This window comes from Salvia splendens, chromosome 16, assembly GCF_004379255.2.
Source record: "Salvia splendens isolate huo1 chromosome 16, SspV2, whole genome shotgun sequence".
Classification (NCBI taxonomy): domain Eukaryota; kingdom Viridiplantae; phylum Streptophyta; class Magnoliopsida; order Lamiales; family Lamiaceae; genus Salvia; species Salvia splendens.
The window spans coordinates 25,533,424-25,548,272 of NC_056047.1; the positions used below are offsets into that span (position 1 = coordinate 25,533,424).

Consider the following 14,849-nt stretch of genomic DNA (forward strand, 5'->3'; position numbering starts at 1 on the left):
ACCGGTACCACCAATTGCTGGTTGTTGTTGGATATTTTAGTGTAATTGGATTAACTTGATTGATCAATTGATCATAATGAGACATCAAATAAGTTGGAAGTGCAGAGTGCACACTTGTTTGAATTCGTTATGATTGGACGAGGGTTTGGGGGCAGCGCCCCCGAGAGCGGGGTCCAAGGGGCGGCAGCCCCTGGCGGGGTCCAAGGAGCAGAGCCCCTTGCTGGGGTCGAGCCCAGGTCAGCTTGGAAATTTTTTATTTCCATTAAAGTTGCTATACAGAAATCTTCATCCGGAAACGTAATTTCTGAAAATTGAAGGACTAATTTACAATTTTAGAAACCCGCCAAAATCAATTAAAATCGGTTAACTGATGAAGAGACGCAATGTTCCGTGAAGAGACGCGATGATTCGTTTCTGCATCTTATAATTGATCATTTTCCGTTCTAAGATCTGATCGAGAAATTAACATACGAATCTTCTACAAACCTGAATTGTATCAGATCAAATATTGGTAGAACCGCCAAATTGATTTGATCTGAAAGTGTTTTCACGCCTTTCAGGAAATCCGATTATTCACATTCTCAGTAAATCTCCCTAACAAAGATCAAATCAAATTTTTTTTCTGAAAATGTCGATCAAGGAAACGGCGAAGGAAGCAACGAAAGGTTTTGCGAAGTCGGATAAGTTTGCTGGCCAGGATTTCAGACGCTGGCAGAAGAAGATGCATTTCATGTTAACTAGTCTGAAGGTCGTGTATGTTCTGAGTACTCCCATGCCCGAGGCTGTTGATAATTAAACTCTGGAACAGACGAGGAGGCGGATGAAGTGGGAGAACGACGACTTCATATGTCGTGGTCACATTTTAAACGGTATGTCTGATTCCCTATTTGATGTATATCAAAAAGTAGAGTCTGCTAAAGAGTTGTGGCAAAAGATGCCTCTAGCAAGAAATTTCTTGTTGGTAATTTTATTAACTATAAAATGGTTGATTCGAGGCCTGTCATGGAACAATATAACGAATTGTAGAGGATATTGGGGCAATTTTCCCAATATGATATGAAAATGGATGAATCCATTTCTGTTTCTAGCATTATCGATAAACTGCCACCCTCCTGGAAAGATTTTTAAAACAATCTGAAACATAAAAAGGAGGAGTTGAATCTGGTCGATCTTGGAAGTGACTTCCAAATCGAACAGTCCATACGTGATATGGAAAAGGGCTCTGTCGGTAATGGGAAAACAATGGTTGGTTCTTCCGTGAACATGGTGGAAGAGGGTGAATCCTCCAAGGCTGGGAAAGAGAAAAGATCGTTTCAAGGGAATTGAAAGTTTCATGGAAACTACGGTAAGGCTGGGGATAAGAAGCCTAAACTGATGTGTTGGAAGTGCGGTAAATCTGGGCACTTCAAAAGGGACTGCAAGTCTGGAAACGGTGGAAGTAAAGGGAAGAACGTGGCTGGTACAAGTGGATCCAAGGATCCGGGAAAACAACCAGGATCGTTTTCTGTACCTAATGATCATTCAGTTGAAAATTATTATGCATCAATAATTTCTGAAGCACTTTATGTGCAGGATGATGATCTCTCGTGGTGGGTTGATTCGGGTGCAACGTGTCATGTGTGCAAGGATCGTCAATGGTTCAAAGATTTCAAACCAATTGAAGATGGATCTTCGTTGAAGATGGGCAATGTTGCAACTGAACCAATCAAAGGATTAGGAACGGTTAGCCTAGTGTTTACTTCCGGAAATTCTTTAGTTTTAAAGAATGTTGTATATGTACCTGGTATTCGTAAAAACTTGGTGTCTGGTATTGTATTAAACAATTGTGGTTACAAACAAGTTTTAGAAAGTGATAAATATATTCTGTCAAGACATGGTACTTTTATTGGCTTTGGTTATCTTTGTGGCATGTTTAGGTTGAATCTGGATGTTTCTTTTGTTAATAATTCTATTTGCATGACTTCTACTAGTGTCACGACCGCATTTTCTAAGGATAGAAAACACGGTTGATCGCGACTAGGGGAGGATTAAAGAAGCGGGGAAAAAAGGGGAAAATCAACACAACTCAACCACAACCCGAAACAAATGGGAATAGCTCGAAATAAATCAGAGTTTTGAACAAAATAGACTTGAGTCTTTTAAGATGCACAACGGAAGCAAATGAACGCGGTTCCATGTATGAAGACATGAACCTCCGAGAGTCAAAATCTGACTGAAGTAAGTGTCTTGTCTCAATAGCACTTCCTCCACCACTTCGCTGCTCAACCTGCACATTTAGAAATATATGCAGGGCTGAGTACAAAAAGTACTCAGTGAACACATTGCCGAAAATTACACATATACATTTGAAAATATTGTCAAGCCATCATCACAGTAACACTCGGGGGTGTTATTAAAAATGCCCGAGCTTACTAAAAATATTCACATTGGACTGCAGTCCCTTTTTTTCCTGTACTTAGCCATATCTGATCACATTGTGCCGTCGAGATGGTGTTCTCGCACGGTCACCTTCTCTGCCCAACATGTCAGAGGTATTCTTGTGCCGGGAAGGTGGCCACCTTCCTCGGTCACCTGCTCTGCCCAACATGCAGAGGGAGCTTGTGTACACTAGTCCGAGTGGGGACACCACCCTCACTGGGACCCGAATTCGACTTATATCATCATTCATAATTCACTTGGCCGTAGCCAACAGATAGGCATCATACACAAAAATATTTATGGCAAGACAACATCTTTAAAAATCACGAACATGTGTTCAAGTTTTCATAAAATACAATTTGTATTTTTAGTATAAGAAAGCTCACCTCGTATGCATCTCAAGATTTTCACGCAATCATTCTCTATTTCCCAGTGTTACCTTCCTCCATGTTCTCCCCCCTTTTTTTTTGAAACAAAAGTACAAGCTAAATTTAGCTATAAGAAAACACAATAACTTGATGACATGCATACTATTTTATTCTGCTTCTTCTTTAAGCCCCACTCTTCAATTAGATTGGATCTTAATAATATGTTTCAAAGATTTATTACCACGTAATTCCCCTTAACTAAATCCTAGGATTAGAATTTTATTTCGAAGTGTTAAGCAACTAATTAAAGAGAAGATTATTTATTTTGTTCCAGAAGTTCTATCTTCTATTAAATTATTTTATCTTACAAAATAATTTACACTAGCCTAAACTAAACATGTATCAATTATAATTAATGAACCAACTGGGCCAAATAATATCTTATGTGGAAGCTAGCCCAAAGATTAGATATTCGAAAATGGGTTCAAGGAATGTTTTCCTCCACTGGATCAAGGAAAGATTAAATGGTAATTAGCCCAATGGCCCAATCTAATATACACTCACACCAAGTCATCTTCTCCCCCATTCCTACCCTAACTAGGTGAGAGCAGCCCCCCTCCATCTCTCTCTTAAACGAAGTCCACCACCGCCGCCTCCGGCGGTGTTTCCTCAACTCTCCTCCGTCATCATTCTATCCTTCCTCAACTCTCTCTATCTCTTCTCTATTCACCGTACCGCCGCCGCCACCGCCGCTGCTGTATGCGCGGCGGCTCACCGTCGCGGCCCTCCACCTCTCTCTCTCTCGGTATCCCCTCCATCTCCGATCGCCGCTGCCACGCACCGCCTCAGTCCTCTCTCTTTCTCCATCCATCCATCCGTCTCTCTCCTCTCTCCCTCTTTCTCCTCCATCTCTCCCCCGCTCGGATCTACTCATACCGCCGCCGTCATCCAATCCGTCGCTCTTCCAAACTCGCCCAGCCACCGCCGCCGTCAGCAGCGTCCAGCCACCGCCGAAGTCAATGCACAGAGCCATCGCCTGTCGGCTTCTCCGCCGGTTCGTGCAGTTGTCCGAACTCACCCCGAACAGCTCCGAACAGCCTCGAAGAGTCCCGCTGTAAGTTTCTACTTGGTTTTATGAATTAAAGTCTGGTTCTTGAACTTAGTTCGCTTTGATTAAAACGGTTAAAGATTGATTCCAGATTATTCATTTAATTCCGAGTTCAGCGTGGGAGTGTTCAATTGTGTTAATTGCTTGAGTTATGCGATTAGTTCGGATGATGGTATGCAAAAATAGATGATTAAACTTGAAATAGGGGAGGGGCGGAAGTGTACCTTCGACGGATTTTGAGAGGATTATCGATAGCTCTCTCTCGAATTTGGTTCTCGATTTCTTGAGTAGGAAAATTAAAGAATGAAATCTTGTTTTGCTGCAGAAACGGGAGAGAGACGGATTGTGCAACAAATATTATAGAGGAAGAGGATTTGGTTAGGACGTGAGGGTGAGTAAAAGAAATTGATTGTGCATCTATATGCGTACTCACCAAGGCAGTGAAAGTGACGGTGTAGCAAGTTATTCTTATCTCAAATTATAGATGGAGTGAAAGTGATTGTGTAGCAAGTTGGTGTAGCAAGTTCCTATCTCCAATTTATTCTCCTTGACATCAAGAGGGGATAGATATGATACGATTTCTTCTGCCATTCAATTAATGCAGCATTTAATGTTGTGCTGAAAAAAAACGATTCTATGTATCTGCCCTCTATCTCTCTCTTTTTTTATTTTATTTTATTTGTTTATTAAATTTTATTATTTGTATATTTATTTACTTATTTATTTAATTTGGTATAGGAAAAAATCCAGCTTAAGCTCGTGGCTTTGGTGTAGGAAAACAAATAACATCCATAGCCTTCTCTGATGATGTACCAGGCTTTCTTGGAGTGCGAGCACGACCGTTGAATGGGCTGCGTGAACTTTTCTCTAATTGTAATAGATAAGGATTTGATAAATTTGTATAATAGTAATTTAGCGGACTTCGGAGATATGCCGGACTTTATAACTTTTTATTTGGTGTTATTTTTTTTTCTTGAAATATTCGTTCGAGAACGAAGCAACGATTATTTATAATTCCAAGATCAATTATTATACATGGAGATGGCAGATTTCGAATACTACAACGATCACTTATTATTTATCTTTAGGCTAATAATAATAATGAATTACGAAAGTTCGGGTTGTTACATTCTACCCCTCTTAAAAGAAATTTTGTCCCGAAATTTAGGAAGTATTTTACCTGAATACTCTTATCTTCTGAATTCAAATATGACTGTTGTCTCTTGATTTGAGCTTTTCTGCAAGCTCCATGTCAAAGCTGGCACATTGCTTCTCCCTTGGCTAGTTTCCCCTGGTTGCCCTCTTTATTAGTTAGTTTCCCTGAATTACTTATAAACTCTAAAAAATTTCGTTGATATGATCTTCTATCACAGTGTTGCCGAGCAAATTGCAATTGTTTGTTTTTCATATTCTTTTCAAATTCATTTGTAACCAACCATCTCAGGTCTTCCTGTTATCATCTGGGGATACTTGAAACTTTTCTACTTGACTGTTCATTTTGAGTATGTTATTGGCAACCTATTATTGACATCTACATTCTATTCATCATACCCCTCACTTTTGCAATTTATTCTATCTGGCAAGCTCTTTCCACAATAAAATTCTCAAGTTCTCTGGGTATAGCTCAAGCCCTTTGAAGTTGTATCTTTTCTTTTCTGGGAGTGAGCATAATGAGCCCAATTGAGCCTAGTCTTTGCACTTCATAAAAACCTTTGTTGCAAGCTACTGGAAAAAGTTTGTGGTGAACCAAACACTCACGTAATTGAAATAATTATAATCGTTTTATTTTCATGGCTACCTTGGAGCCTACACAAAGCAAGAACGATTCGAATATTTCTCTTGGAATCCCAAGTTCAGTTCCTATCAAAGTTAAAACTGTTAGACCACCTCTAAATTTCCTCGCGTGAGACCCTATGAAATTCTAGAGGAAGTGGGCCCAGTAGCATATCGCTTGGCATTACCACCCAACTTTTGGAACGCACACAACGTATTCCACGTCTCCCAACTTCGAATGTACGTGTTTAAAAAAAAAGAAAAATGTGATGCGCCACGAAAAATCGCTCTAGAGTCTGACCTGAGTTACGAAGAAAAGCCGGTGGAAATACTAGATTGAAAGACGCAACAGCTTCGGAACAAGTCGATTACTACAGTGAAAGTTTTGTGGAAAAACCACGGACCAGAAGAGGCAACATGAGAGCTAGAAGAGAAAATGAATGAGAAATATCCCGAGCTTTTTGTCTAAATACTCCCTAAATTTCGGGACGAAATTTCTTTTAAGAGGGGTAGAATGTAACGACCCGCTAAGCCAATATTATTAGAAATTATTAGCTTGATTACCTATATAAGTGACTTTTATGCGATTAAATCCTAGCTACGATAGATTGTCGTCGTTATTTGTTTTGACGATAGGCAAGTGAATAGAACATGCAAATATATAATACACCTATATGAATATAAATAAATATATAATAAATAAATAAATAAATAAGATCCCAAAATAAAAATTTATATGTCCGATACATCCAACAAAAGTCCAACAAAATTTAATCTATACATCCTGTGTTCTAATAAAAATCGGGAACTTCAACGCGGACAACCACAAACTTGAACTGATCATACCTACACCAAATTAAATGAACAAGTGAATAAATACTCAAATAGTTACTTTAATAAACAAATAAAATTAAAAAAAAAAAAGAGAGAGGGGGTAGATCCAGAGAATCGTTTTTTTTTTCAACACAACATTAATTGATGCATTTAATTAGAGTAGACAAATCTTTTCCCCTCCTCTGACAAAAGAGATTTGAGATAGGAATGTGGCACGCAACTTGCCACAACCAACTTGCTACCCACGCCACTTTCACCGCCATCTTTTATACATATACACAATTGTTTTCTTCACCCCCACATCACCATCACACCATCTATTCTCCCTGCACACACCAACCCCACAAAACATAGAGGAGTCCGAGGAGGGAGATTTCTACAATCCAACAACACTTTACTTCCCCATCAAAAGGTAAACACCAAGTCCTTTCTTTTCTTTCAATATATGTAAGCATATGCATAATCATAGCATCAACCGAACTAATAGCATAACTCAAGCATTTAACACAATTGAACTTTCTCATGGCAAAATCGAAATGCGAATTGAACAATCAGAACTTATATGTTTACCATGCGAATTGAACAATCGGAACCTTTTTGTTCGGGGCTGTTTCGGGGTGGTTCGGATTGGTTTCGGGACGAATCGGGGGCTGCCGTGATGTTTCGGGGCTGCACGACCACCGACGGAGCAGCGGCGAACAAACAGCCGGCTCTGTGCAGCGGCAGCAGCAGCGGCTGATTTCAGACAGCCGAGACGGTTGCTGGACGACGGCCACCAGCAGCGACGGAGGATCGGCGGTGAGGAGTTGGAGGCAGCGGCGGTCGGTATCGACGCCGTGGAAGGGAGGCGACGCCTCCTTCCTATCGGTAACTTCGCAGGGAGGCAGGGAGCGACGCCTTCTCTGTCGGCAACCTCGTCGGGAGAAAGGATTCGACGCCGGTGACAATGATCGGAGGAGAGCGTGAGTGCGGCGACCAACTCTCGTCGGTTTGGCTCTGGGATGACGAAGGAGAAGGGTCGGCGAGAGGGGGGAAAGAACCGCTGCCACAGTGTTCTCCAAATTAGGGATTGGAAATTGGAGATGAGAAAAAGGGGAGAAAGAGAATAGGAATGGGGGATGCACGACGAAAGGGAGTATGAATGTGGGCTTCATGCCTCTTTTCTTTTTCCATTTAAGTAGTTGGGCTAATAAATTAATTAAAAAGAATTTGGGCCCAGAATTGAATGGAGGGAATAAATGGGCTGCCTCATTTATTGAAATGGACCATGGGGTCATTTATTTAATTATGTTTTGGGCCGGGAGATTTTGTTGGATTGAGCTACATAATTAAACTAGTGGACTTGGAAATTAAATATTGTTGGAGTGGAATTTATTTGAGGATTCGAGCTTGGAGCTTAATTATTTTACTTCCCGAATAAATTATTGAGTTCTCGATGATGGAAAAATTTGAGTGGAGACGCAAGGGGCCGACCGGCATCGCCCCGTGACGCCTCGGGCGGCCGCTAAGGAAATGGAAAGAAAGAGGGAGACGGCGTTCTCAAGTACAGAAATAATTAAGTTTAATAAAGAAAGACTATTAATTAATTTTTCCCGATTTAATTATTATGCAAGTTTCTAAAATTTTCTAACGGTGATAAAATGATAAAAGAAATAAAGTAGGGGCATGCATTTCTATAAGTATGTGAATTTCTCGAGTCTTATTAGTACGTTGTTTGTTTTCAAAAGGCTATCTCCGCAAGTAAGGTCGGAGTAAGAAATTCAAGTTAAGGAAACTAAGCGATCAAGGTGAGCTTTCTTATACTAAAAATACAAATTTTATTTTATGAAAACTTGAACACATGTTCGTGATTTTTAAAGATGTTGTCTTGCCATAAATGTTTTTGTGTATGATGCCTATCTGTTGGCTACGGCCAAGTGAATTATGAATGATGATATAAGTCGAATTCGGGTCCCAGTGAGGGTGGTGTCCCCACTCGGACTAGTGTACACAAGCTCCCTCTGACATGTTGGGCAGAGCAGGTGACCGTGGAAGGTGGCCACCTTCCCGGGGCACAAGAATACCTCTGACATGATGGGCAGAGAAGGTGACCGTGCGAGAACACCATCTCGACGGCACAATGTGATCAGATATGGCTAAGTACCAGAAAAAGGGGTTGCAACCCAATGTGATATTTTTAGTAAGCTCGGGTCTTTTCAACAACACCCCAAGTGTTACTGTGATGATGGCTTGACAATATTTTCAAATGTATATGTGTAATTTTCGGCAATGTGTTCACTGAGTACTTTTTGTACTCAGCCCTGCATATATTTCTAAATGTGCAGGTTGAGCAGCGAAGTGGTGGAGGAAGTGCTATTGAGACAAGACATTTAATTCAGTCAGATTTTGACTCTCGGAGGTTCATGTCTTCATACATGGAACCGCGTTCATTTGCTTCCGTTGTGCAGTGAACACATTGCCGAAAATTACACATATATATTTGAAAATATTGTCAAGCCATCATCACAGTAACACTCGGGGTTTTATTGAAAAGACCCGAGCTTACTAAAATATTCATATTGGGCCCTTTTTTTCCTGTACTTAGCCATATCTGCTCACATTGTGCCGTCGAGATGGTGTTCTCGCCCGGTCACCTTCTCTGCCCATCATGTCAGAGGATTCCATGTGCCTGGAAGGTGGCCACCTTCCTCGGTCACCTTCTCTGCCGTTCACGGTCAGAGGTTCCCAGTAGGGACACCACCCTACCAGGACTCAAAATCGAATCGATTCACATATATCATCATTCATAAGTCACTTGGCCTTAGCCAAACAGATAGGCATCATACACAAAACATTTATGGCAAGACAACATCTTAAAAAAAATCACGAACCTGTGTTCGTGTTATCACAAAATACGATTTGTATTTTTAGTATAGGAAAGCTCACCTCGTTCGTTTAAAGCCTTAACTTGTGTTCCATTCCGTTCTCGAAAGGCGTGCATAGAGTCATCCATTGATTTATAATTCTCCCCCCAAATCTTCCATTTAATTAGTTTGGCCCGGACTCAAAATAACTCCAATCCAATCTCCTTTGTTAAAACCATAGGCCCAAAACTTTAAATTAAATCATATGGCCAAATCATTAAAATAATAAAAAAAGGCAAAGCATCATTTTTTTTCTTACCATACGTGAGATTCCAGAATGGGATTGAAATTTCTAATCTTTTCTCCCTCTTTCAATTCCTCAAAATCGGTCTCTTCTCCCTTCTCCATCTCTCTCCCAGTCTCCGTCGTTTGTTCCTTATTCGCCGCTTCTCCAGCCGCGATAATCACCATGGTCCAGGGACGATGCCGTCGTGGCCAAGCTCCATCGCGCCTCTGCCTGCTCGCGAAACTCTGCCAACACCGCCGTTCTCCTTCTCTCCCGCATGCAGTGCCGCCATGAATCACAGCGGCTGTTGCCGAAAGCCCGTCGCCACAGCCGGGGTCGCCGCCGCTGCACTCTCGGAGTTTCATCAGCCCGCGACTGTCGTTCGTGCGAGCTAAGTCGCCGTCGCTGCTGTTCGAGACTCGTCGAGCAGCCGCGCGGTGCTTTCGCCGTCCCGTCTCTCTCCTCCTTCGCTGATTGTCGCCGGCAAAACATAGCACCACCGCCGCCGATGTCGCGGAACCGCTGCACGACTGCTGTCCTTCTCGCAGCTACTGTCGTCCCTTCTCGCCGTACCCTCCATGCTCGTCTCTGTCTCCCTCTCCGTCTCGCCCAGATTTTGAATGAAAGTGATGGTTGAAAAAACTGTGTATCACGTGTGAACGTGGGATGATGATATATATATAGATTGTTGCTAGGGTTTTGCTAAAACTGACTTGGTTCCTCTCCAAAAATTTGGGCTTCAAAATATAGTTTCAAAAGAATTGGGCTTGGAAAAAAATATAAATTGGGGTACATAAAGAATAATTGTTATAGGCCCAAAAGTGAAATATTTCTCTCAAAAAAAATAAATAAAGGCGAAAATTTTTCAGATGCGTAAACGACGTCCTTTCGAGAACAAATAAAAAGGGTAGAAAAAGTTGGGGTGTTACAATCTACCCATCTTAACAAAAATTTCATCCCGAAATTTGCTTACGTCCTTCGAATATAGAATTTCTCCATCATCTTGTCTTCCAAGCAGCTTCCTCATGTCGTTTAATTAACATTGTTGTTGAAAGTCACATCGCTGCCACTTTTAAAAAATTACGCGAGATTAAATATATTAAATTAAATCGCGCACTTCGCATCATCCCTCATTGTCTTGCACCCTCTTTTGCGTTTGAACTTCATTTCGTCTTCGCTATCTTCCACTTCTTGAAATCTTCTTCGTATTCTTTTTGTTCTTGTCGTTCAGGGAAAACGTAGGAAATAGTATAATAGTTTACACATCAAGCTTGCTCCAACGTTTCGCGCCATTCCAAGAATAGAAAAAGTTTCATTGTCCATTGGCCTCCATCCTCTATCCCGATCCTCTCGTCTCATATCTCGATAATCTAGGAATTTCGCTCCACTTTTCCTTTCTCGTTCGTTTTCATCGCTCGGGGAAGCGATAGGTGAGTTTTCAACTTAGAACTACAGTTCGCACAGTCAACTAGGCCTACCTATTCGTCACTCTAAGTTCACCACACATTTCATCATCTCACATTTCAATATCAAACCATTCATACTTCAGGATAACCAAGTATAACACACAACATTTTAATATATTACCTCTTTCTTGGTTGAGCGTGGCGAAGCGGGATGTTGAGCCTTCCAAATTTAATCTTATTTTAGTCTAGCGAATCGAATCTAGACTAAGAATGAAAAACACTCTCGGGTCCAGAGCGGAAAGAAAAACTGCTCTGATACCACTCTGTCACGACCGCATTTTCTAAGGATAGAAAACACGGTTGATCGCGACTAGGGGAGGATTAAAGAAGCGGGGAAGAAAGGGGAAAATCAACACAACTCAACCACAACCCGAAACAAATGGGAATAGCTCGAAATAAATCAGAGTTTTGAACAAAATAGACTTGAGTCTTTTAAGATGCACAACGGAAGCAAATGAACGCGGTTCCATGTATGAAGACATGAACCTCCGATAGTCAAAATCTGACTGAAGTAAGTGTCTTGTCTCAATAGCACTTCCTCCACCACTTCGCTGCTCAACCTGCACATTTAGAAATATATGCAGGGCTGAGTACAAAAAGTACTCAGTGAACACATTGCCGAAAATTACACATATACATTTGAAAATATTGTCAAGCCATCATCACAGTAACACTCGGGGGTGTTATTAAAAATGCCCGAGCTTACTAAAAATATTCACATTGGACTGCAGTCCCTTTTTTTCCTGTACTTAGCCATATCTGATCACATTGTGCCGTCGAGATGGTGTTCTCGCACGGTCACCTTCTCTGCCCAACATGTCAGAGGTATTCTTATGCCGGGAAGGTGGCCACCTTCCTCGGTCACCTGCTCTGCCCAACATGCAGAGGGAGCTTGTGTACACTAGTCCGAGTGGGGACACCACCCTCACTGGGACCCGAATTCGACTTATATCATCATTCATAATTCACTTGGCCGTAGCCAACAGATAGGCATCATACACAAAAATATTTATGGCAAGACAACATCTTTAAAAATCACGAACATGTGTTCAAGTTTTCATAAAATACAATTTGTATTTTAGTATAAGAAAGCTCACCTCGTATGCATCTCAAGATTTTCACGCAATCATTCTCTATTTCCCAGTGTTACCTTCCTCCATGTTCTCCCCCCTTTTTTTTTGAAACAAAAGTACAAGCTAAATTTAGCTATAAGAAAACACAATAACTTGATGACATGCATACTATTTTATTATGCTTCTTCTTTAAGCCCCACTCTTCAATTAGATTGGATCTTAATAATATGTTTCAAAGATTTATTACCACGTAATTCCCCTTAACTAAATCTTAGGATTAGAATTTTATTTCGAAGTTAAGCAACTAATTAAAGAAAAGATTATTTATTTTGTTCCAGAAGTTCTATCTTCTATTAAATTATTTTATCTTACAAAATAATTTACACTAGCCCAAACTAAACATGTATCAATTATAATTAATGAACCAACTGGGCCAAATAATATCTTATGTGGAAGCTAGCCCAAAGATTAGATATTCGAAAATGGGTTCAAGGAATGTTTTCCTCCACTGGATCAAGGAAAGATTAAATGGTAATTAGCCCAATGGCCCAATCTAATATACACTCACACCAAGTCATCTTCTCCCCCATTCCTACCCTAACTAGGTGAGAGCAGCCCCCCTCCATCTCTCTCTTAAACGAAGTCCACCACCGCCGCCTCCGGCGGTGTTTCCTCAACTCTCCTCCGTCATCATTCTATCCTTCCTCAACTCTCTCTATCTCTTCTCTATTCACCGTACCGCCGCCGCCACCGCCGCTGCTGTATGCGCGGCGGCTCACCGTCGCGGCCCTCCACCTCTCTCTCTCTCGGTATCCCCTCCATCTCCGATCGCCGCTGCCACGCACCGCCTCAGTCCTCTCTCTTTCTCCATCCATCCATCCGTCTCTCTCTTCTCTCCCTCTTTCTCCTCTATCTCTCCCCCGCTCGGATCTACTCATACCGCCGCCGTCATCCAATCCGTCACTCTTCCAAACTCGCCCAGCCACCGCCGCCGTCAGCAGCGTCCAGCCACCGCCGAAGTCAATGCACAGAGCCATCGCCTGTCGGCTTCTCCGCCGGTTCGTGCAGTTGTCCGAACTCACCCCGAACAGCTCCGAACAGCCTCGAAGAGTCCCGCTGTAAGTTTCTACTTGGTTTTATGAATTAAAGTCTGGTTCTTGAACTTAGTTCGCTTTGATTAAAACGGTTAAAGATTGATTCCAGATTATTCATTTAATTCCGAGTTCAGCGTGGGAGTGTTCAATTGTGTTAATTGCTTGAGTTATGCGATTAGTTCGGATGATGGTATGCAAAAATAGATGATTAAACTTGAAATAGGGGAGGGGCGGAAGTGTACCTTCGACGGATTTTGAGAGGATTATCGATAGCTCTCTCTCGAATTTGGTTCTCGATTTCTTGAGTAGGAAAATTAAAGAATGAAATCTTGTTTTGCTGCAGAAACGGGAGAGAGACGGATTGTGCAACAAATATTATAGAGGAAGAGGATTTGGTTGGGACGTGAGGGTGAGTAAAAGAAATTGATTGTGCATCTATATGCGTACTCACCAAGGCAGTGAAAGTGACGGTGTAGCAAGTTATTCTTATCTCAAATTATAGATGGAGTGAAAGTGATTGTGTAGCAAGTTGGTGTAGCAAGTTCCTATCTCCAATTTATTCTCCTTGACATCAAGAGGGGATAGATATGATACGATTTCTTCTGCCATTCAATTAATGCAGCATTTAATGCTGTGCTGAAAAAAAACGATTCTATGTATCTGCCCTCTATCTCTCTTTTTTTATTTTATTTTATTTATTTATTAAATTTTATTATTTGTATATTTATTTACTTATTTATTTAATTTGGTATAGGAAAAAATCCAGCTTAAGCTCGTGGCTTTGGTGTAGGAAAACAAATAACATCCATAGCCTTCTCTGATGATGTACCAGGCTTTCTTGGAGTGCGAGCACGACCGTTGAACGGGCTGCGTGAACTTTTCTCTAATTGTAATAGATAAGGATTTGATAAATTTGTATAATAGTAATTTAGCGGACTTCGGAGATATGCCGGACTTTATAACTTTTTATTTGGTGTTTTTTTTTTCTTGAAATATTCGTTCGAGAACGAAGCAACGATTATTTATAATTCCAAGATCAATTATTATACATGGAGATGACAGATTTCGAATACTACAACGATCTCTTATTATTTATCTTTAGGCTAATAATAATAATGAGTTACGAAAGTTCGGGTTGTTACAACTAGGTCTAGTAATCATGTTAGTAAATCAGAATTGTGGCATGCTAGATTAGGACATGTACATTACAAGAGATTGAAAGATATGTGGAAAATGAGTTTAATACCTGCTTTTGAGTTGAATAATGAAAGGTGTAAAACTTGCATGTTAACTAATATTACTCGTCAACCTTTCAATAAACATATCAGTAAATATACTAAGGTATTAGAACTTATACATAGTGTTTTGTGTGACTTTCATTCTACTCCATCACTTGAAAATAAAAAGTACTCCCTCCGTCCCGCGTTACTTGCACTATTTTCTTTTTTAGGTGTCCCAAGTTACTTGCACTCTTTCCATTTTTAGTAAAAATTAGAGTTCCCTTATTACACTTAATTAAGCTAATTTAATGATATTTACATTAATTAACAAACAACCCCACCAACCCCAATTCATTTCTAATTTAC

General features: G+C 40.8%; 6 long non-coding RNA genes across 8 annotated transcripts; 3 read left to right on the forward strand and 3 right to left on the reverse strand.

The window, feature by feature from the left end:
* Positions 1–2,206: 2,206 nt before the first annotated feature.
* Positions 2,207–4,256, reverse strand: LOC121772484. The gene is made up of 3 exons (XR_006044350.1): positions 4,119–4,256; positions 2,805–2,877; positions 2,207–2,266 (listed from the first exon to the last, which is right to left on the reverse strand). It is a non-coding gene; the product is annotated as an uncharacterized LOC121772484 (long non-coding RNA).
* LOC121772483 lies at positions 2,889–4,928 on the forward strand. 2 transcript variants are annotated; one of them, XR_006044349.1, is made up of 3 exons: positions 2,889–3,900; positions 4,220–4,532; positions 4,633–4,928. It is a non-coding gene; the product is annotated as an uncharacterized LOC121772483 (long non-coding RNA). The 2 variants fall into 2 exon arrangements; XR_006044348.1 differs by having other exon boundaries at positions 2,893–3,900; positions 4,220–4,285.
* A 1,414-nt stretch (positions 4,929–6,342) lies between these two features.
* Positions 6,343–8,087, reverse strand: LOC121771617. The gene is made up of 2 exons (XR_006044098.1): positions 7,072–8,087; positions 6,343–6,513 (listed from the first exon to the last, which is right to left on the reverse strand). It is a non-coding gene; the product is annotated as an uncharacterized LOC121771617 (long non-coding RNA).
* Positions 6,507–10,338, forward strand: LOC121771618. The gene is made up of 2 exons (XR_006044099.1): positions 6,507–6,913; positions 9,764–10,338. It is a non-coding gene; the product is annotated as an uncharacterized LOC121771618 (long non-coding RNA).
* A 1,258-nt stretch (positions 10,339–11,596) lies between these two features.
* LOC121771616 lies at positions 11,597–13,643 on the reverse strand. The gene is made up of 3 exons (XR_006044097.1): positions 13,506–13,643; positions 12,194–12,266; positions 11,597–11,656 (listed from the first exon to the last, which is right to left on the reverse strand). It is a non-coding gene; the product is annotated as an uncharacterized LOC121771616 (long non-coding RNA).
* On the forward strand, positions 12,281–14,338 carry LOC121771615. 2 transcript variants are annotated; one of them, XR_006044096.1, is made up of 3 exons: positions 12,281–13,287; positions 13,607–13,919; positions 14,018–14,338. It is a non-coding gene; the product is annotated as an uncharacterized LOC121771615 (long non-coding RNA). The 2 variants fall into 2 exon arrangements; XR_006044095.1 differs by having other exon boundaries at positions 12,288–13,287; positions 13,607–13,672.
* The last annotated feature ends 511 nt before the right edge of the window (positions 14,339–14,849 follow it).